The sequence below is a fragment of the Eucyclogobius newberryi genome, unplaced genomic scaffold (assembly GCF_026437365.1).
Source record: "Eucyclogobius newberryi isolate DKJ021-1_F unplaced genomic scaffold, fEucNew1.0.hap1 SCAF_4, whole genome shotgun sequence".
Lineage (NCBI taxonomy): Eukaryota > Metazoa > Chordata > Actinopteri > Gobiiformes > Gobiidae > Eucyclogobius > Eucyclogobius newberryi.
In genome coordinates this window covers 692,501-697,500 of record NW_027316056.1, presented here as the reverse complement: position 1 = coordinate 697,500, position 5,000 = coordinate 692,501, and the positions used below count along the sequence as shown (strand labels likewise).

Genomic DNA, 5,000 nt, shown 5'->3' with positions numbered 1-5,000 from the left:
TTCATCTGGTTGGAGACAAAAATATTTTGTGCAACGTTACCCAATCTGTCTTTCCTTAATTTGGTTTAATGTACAAGATTATATGCCGTATATTGCAAATTATACGTTATAGACGAGCTCTCTGCATCAAGAAAAAATAATCCGGGGCTGTATATCCATTCCATTTCAGTTCATTTCAGTTCATTTCAGTTCATTTCATTTCATTTCATTTCATTTCATCTCTTATCTTTTCTTATCTTTTCTTTTCAGCTCCTGTTATAGCCATGTCCGAGGGCAAAATGCGTCCGTAAATGTGGTTGAAGGAAAAAAAATAAAAAATAGATGGCCATACAAATGCGCCTTGTGCGCATTGGTGGTTCAGTGGTATCATGCAGGAGGCCCACATGTGCATTGCCTGGTGTGGGTACCTTATCTCACTTTCCTCAATCTCTTTTCTTTTCATCTCATCTCATCTCATCCAAAAAAAAAAAAAAAATGGCCGAACAAATGCTCTATGTGTGCATTGGTGGTTCAGTGGTAGAATTCCTGCTTGCCATGCAGGAGGCCTGGGTTCGATTCCCGGCTAATGCAGCAGAGCTTTTGAGAAGACTTTGGCGTGCCTATGTGCAATGTTTCATTCATTATCTAAATGCACAAGATTATGCCTAAAGTTTGCTATCAGAAGTGGAATTCGAACCCACGCCTCCAGGGGAGACTGCGACCTGAACGCAGCGCCTTAGACCGCTCGGCCATCCTGACGGTGTGAGTGCTTAGCTTTGCCCTCTCCGACGCAGACAAGAGCCCCGACCATGAAAACCTTGATTTTGCTGACAATGCAGCGGCATGATAATTTAAGGAACGCTTCACGAATTTGCGTGTCATCCTTGCGCAGGGGCCATGCTAATCTTCTCTGTATCGTTCCAATTTTAGTATATGTGTTAGCGAACTAACACAATAGTGCCTGGTTGCAACCACGCCTTTATAGCGCTCTTAAAATCCTTCTCCTGCAGTCATGGTGTTATAGCCGCAAGAAAGTGCAACACGCGTGGGTTGGAATCCCATCCTCGTCGTAGCACTAGGTTTTGCTTCCCACTTTGCACATATGCATAGCCTGGTGTGGGTACCTATCTCACTTCCCTCAATCTTGTGAGCCCAACCCTGCAGTCACAGCGTCATCCAGTTGCCAAACTTTACTCCGAGCGCTTCATCTGGTTGGAGACAAAAATATTTTGTGCAACGTTACCCAATCTGTCTTTCCTTAATTTGGTTTAATGTACAAGATTATATGCCGTATATTGCAAATTATACGTTATAGACGAGCTCTCTGCATCAAGAAAAAAATCCGGGGCTGTATATCCATTCCATTTCATTTCATTTCATTTCATTTCATTTCATCTCTTATCTTTTCTTATCTTTTCTTATCTTTTCTTTTCAGCTCCTGTTATAGCCATGTCCGAGGGCAAAATGCGTCCGTAAATGTGGTTGAAGGAAAAAAAATAAAAAATAGATGGCCATACAAATGCGCCTTGTGCGCATTGGTGGTTCAGTGGTATCATGCAGGAGGCCCACATGTGCATTGCCTGGTGTGGGTACCTTATCTCACTTTCCTCAATCTCTTTTCTTTTCATCTCATCTCATCCAAAAAAAAAAAAAAAATGGCCGAACAAATGTTCTATGTGTGCATTGGTGGTTCAGTGGTAGAATTCCTGCTTGCCATGCAGGAGGCCTGGGTTCGATTCCCGGCTAATGCAGCAGAGCTTTTGAGAAGACTTTGGCGTGCCTATGTGCAATGTTTCATTTAATATCTAAATGCACAAGATTATGCCTAAAGTTTACTGTCAGAAGTGGGATTCGAACCCACGCCTCCAGGGGAGCCTGCGACCTGAACGCAGCGCCTTAGACCGCTCGGCCATCCTGACGGTGTGAGTGCTTAGTTTTGCCCTTTCCGACGCAGACAAGAGCCCCGACCATGGAAACCTTGATTTTGCTGACAATGCAGCGGCATGATAAAATGAGGAACGCTTCACGAATTTGCGTGTCATCCTTGCGCAGGGGCCATGCTAATCTTCTCTGTATCGTTCCAATTTTAGTATATGTGTTAGCGAACTAACACAATAGTACCTGGTTGCAACCACGCCTTTATAGCGCTCTTAAAATCCTGCTCCTGCAGTCATGGTGTTATAGCCGCAAGAAAGTGCAACACGCGTGGGTTGGAATCCCATCCTCGTCGTAGCACTAGGTTTTGCTTCCCACTTTGCACATATGCATAGCCTGGTGTGGGTACCTATCTCACTTCCCTCAATCTTGTGAGCCCAACCCTGCAGTCACAGCGTCATCCAGTTGCCAAACTTTACTCCGAGCGCTTCATCTGGTTGGAGACAAAAATATTTTGTGCAACGTTACCCAATCTGTCTTTCCTTAATTTGGTTTAATGTACAAGATTATATGCCGTATATTGCAAATTATACGTTATAGACGAGCTCTCTGCATCAAGAAAAAATAATCCGGGGCTGTATATCCATTCCATTTCAGTTCATTTCAGTTCATTTCAGTTCATTTCATTTCATTTCATTTCATCTCTTATCTTTTCTTATCTTTTCTTTTCAGCTCCTGTTATAGCCATGTCCGAGGGCAAAATGCATCCGTAAATGTGGTTGAAGGAAAAAAAATAAAAAATAGATGGCCATACAAATGCGCCTTGTGCGCATTGGTGGTTCAGTGGTATCATGCAGGAGGCCCACATGTGCATTGCCTGGTGTGGGTACCTTATCTCACTTTCCTCAATCTCTTTTCTTTTCATCTCATCTCATCTCATCCAAAAAAAAAAAAAAATGGCCGAACAAATGCTCTATGTGTGCATTGGTGGTTCAGTGGTAGAATTCCTGCTTGCCATGCAGGAGGCCTGGGTTCGATTCCCGGCTAATGCAGCAGAGCTTTTGAGAAGACTTTGGCGTGCCTATGTGCAATGTTTCATTCATTATCTAAATGTACAAGATTATGCCTAAAGTTTGCTATCAGAAGTGGAATTAGAACCCACGCCTCCAGGGGAGACTGCGACCTGAACGCAGCGCCTTAGACCGCTCGGCCATCCTGACGGTGTGAGTGCTTAGCTTTGCCCTTTCCGACGCAGACAAGAGCCCCGACCATGAAAACCTTGATTTTTCTGACAATGCAGCGGCATGATAATTTAAGGAACGCTTCACGAATTTGCGTATCATCCTTGCGCAGGGGCCATGCTAATCTTCTCTGTATCGTTCCAATTTTAGTATATGTGTTAGCGAACTAACACAATAGTGCCTGGTTGCAACCACGCCTTTATAGCGCTCTTAAAATCCTTCTCCTGCAGTCATGGTGTTATAGCCGCAAGAAAGTGCAACACGCGTGGGTTGGAATCCCATCCTCGTCGTAGCACTAGGTTTTGCTTCCCACTTTGCACATATGCATAGCCTGGTGTGGGTACCTATCTCACTTCCCTCAATCTTGTGAGCCCAACCCTGCAGTCACAGCGTCATCCAGTTGCCAAACTTTACTCCGAGCGCTTCATCTGGTTGGAGACAAAAATATTTTGTGCAACGTTACCCAATCTGTCTTTCCTTAATTTGGTTTAATGTACAAGATTATATGCCGTATATTGCAAATTATACGTTATAGACGAGCTCTCTGCATCAAGAAAAAATAATCCGGGGCTGTATATCCATTCCATTTCAGTTCATTTCAGTTCATTTCAGTTCATTTCATTTCATTTCATTTCATTTCATCTCTTATCTTTTCTTATCTTTTCTTTTCAGCTCCTGTTATAGCCATGTCCGAGGGCAAAATGCGTCCGTAAATGTGGTTGAAGGAAAAAAAATAAAAAATAGATGGCCATACAAATGCGCCTTGTGCGCATTGGTGGTTCAGTGGTATCATGCAGGAGGCCCACATGTGCATTGCCTGGTGTGGGTACCTTATCTCACTTTCCTCAATCTCTTTTCTTTTCATCTCATCTCATCCAAAAAAAAAAAAAAAATGGCCGAACAAATGTTCTATGTGTGCATTGGTGGTTCAGTGGTAGAATTCCTGCTTGCCATGCAGGAGGCCTGGGTTCGATTCCCGGCTAATGCAGCAGAGCTTTTGAGAAGACTTTGGCGTGCCTATGTGCAATGTTTCATTTAATATCTAAATGCACAAGATTATGCCTAAAGTTTACTGTCAGAAGTGGGATTCGAACCCACGCCTCCAGGGGAGCCTGCGACCTGAACGCAGCGCCTTAGACCGCTCGGCCATCCTGACGGTGTGAGTGCTTAGTTTTGCCCTTTCCGACGCAGACAAGAGCCCCGACCATGGAAACCTTGATTTTGCTGACAATGCAGCGGCATGATAAAATGAGGAACGCTTCACGAATTTGCGTGTCATCCTTGCGCAGGGGCCATGCTAATCTTCTCTGTATCGTTCCAATTTTAGTATATGTGTTAGCGAACTAACACAATAGTACCTGGTTGCAACCACGCCTTTATAGCGCTCTTAAAATCCTGCTCCTGCAGTCATGGTGTTATAGCCGCAAGAAAGTGCAACACGCGTGGGTTGGAATCCCATCCTCGTCGTAGCACTAGGTTTTGCTTCCCACTTTGCACATATGCATAGCCTGGTGTGGGTACCTATCTCACTTCCCTCAATCTTGTGAGCCCAACCCTGCAGTCACAGCGTCATCCAGTTGCCAAACTTTACTCCGAGCGCTTCATCTGGTTGGAGACAAAAATATTTTGTGCAACGTTACCCAATCTGTCTTTCCTTAATTTGGTTTAATGTACAAGATTATATGCCGTATATTGCAAATTATACGTTATAGACGAGCTCTCTGCATCAAGAAAAAATAATCCGGGGCTGTATATCCATTCCATTTCAGTTCATTTCAGTTCATTTCAGTTCATTTCATTTCATTTCATTTCATCTCTTATCTTTTCTTATCTTTTCTTTTCAGCTCCTGTTATAGCCATGTCCGAGGGCAAAATGCATCCGTAAATGTGGTTGAAGGAAAAAAA

General features: G+C 43.7%; 12 non-coding genes across 12 annotated transcripts; 4 read left to right on the top strand and 8 right to left on the bottom strand.

Moving 5' to 3' along the window:
* The first annotated feature begins 499 nt into the window (after positions 1 to 499).
* On the top strand, positions 500 to 570 carry trnag-gcc (transfer RNA glycine (anticodon GCC)). Its single transcript has one exon. It is a non-coding gene; the product is annotated as a tRNA-Gly (tRNA).
* An 85-nt stretch (positions 571 to 655) lies between these two features.
* trnal-cag (transfer RNA leucine (anticodon CAG)) lies at positions 656 to 738 on the bottom strand. The gene has a single exon. It is a non-coding gene; the product is annotated as a tRNA-Leu (tRNA).
* Positions 739 to 826: 88 nt separating this feature from the next.
* Positions 827 to 932, bottom strand: LOC140378613 (U6 spliceosomal RNA). The gene has a single exon (XR_011930447.1). It is a non-coding gene; the product is annotated as a U6 spliceosomal RNA (small nuclear RNA).
* Positions 933 to 1,659: 727 nt separating this feature from the next.
* On the top strand, positions 1,660 to 1,730 carry trnag-gcc (transfer RNA glycine (anticodon GCC)). Its single transcript has one exon. It is a non-coding gene; the product is annotated as a tRNA-Gly (tRNA).
* An 85-nt stretch (positions 1,731 to 1,815) lies between these two features.
* On the bottom strand, positions 1,816 to 1,898 carry trnal-cag (transfer RNA leucine (anticodon CAG)). Its single transcript has one exon. It is a non-coding gene; the product is annotated as a tRNA-Leu (tRNA).
* An 88-nt stretch (positions 1,899 to 1,986) lies between these two features.
* Positions 1,987 to 2,092, bottom strand: LOC140378524 (U6 spliceosomal RNA). The gene has a single exon (XR_011930364.1). It is a non-coding gene; the product is annotated as a U6 spliceosomal RNA (small nuclear RNA).
* A 743-nt stretch (positions 2,093 to 2,835) lies between these two features.
* On the top strand, positions 2,836 to 2,906 carry trnag-gcc (transfer RNA glycine (anticodon GCC)). Its single transcript has one exon. It is a non-coding gene; the product is annotated as a tRNA-Gly (tRNA).
* Positions 2,907 to 2,991: 85 nt separating this feature from the next.
* Positions 2,992 to 3,074, bottom strand: trnal-cag (transfer RNA leucine (anticodon CAG)). The gene has a single exon. It is a non-coding gene; the product is annotated as a tRNA-Leu (tRNA).
* Positions 3,075 to 3,162: 88 nt separating this feature from the next.
* On the bottom strand, positions 3,163 to 3,268 carry LOC140378650 (U6 spliceosomal RNA). Its single transcript, XR_011930484.1, has one exon. It is a non-coding gene; the product is annotated as a U6 spliceosomal RNA (small nuclear RNA).
* Positions 3,269 to 4,012: 744 nt separating this feature from the next.
* On the top strand, positions 4,013 to 4,083 carry trnag-gcc (transfer RNA glycine (anticodon GCC)). Its single transcript has one exon. It is a non-coding gene; the product is annotated as a tRNA-Gly (tRNA).
* Positions 4,084 to 4,168: 85 nt separating this feature from the next.
* trnal-cag (transfer RNA leucine (anticodon CAG)) lies at positions 4,169 to 4,251 on the bottom strand. Its single transcript has one exon. It is a non-coding gene; the product is annotated as a tRNA-Leu (tRNA).
* An 88-nt stretch (positions 4,252 to 4,339) lies between these two features.
* Positions 4,340 to 4,445, bottom strand: LOC140378523 (U6 spliceosomal RNA). Its single transcript, XR_011930363.1, has one exon. It is a non-coding gene; the product is annotated as a U6 spliceosomal RNA (small nuclear RNA).
* Positions 4,446 to 5,000: the final 555 nt, after the last annotated feature.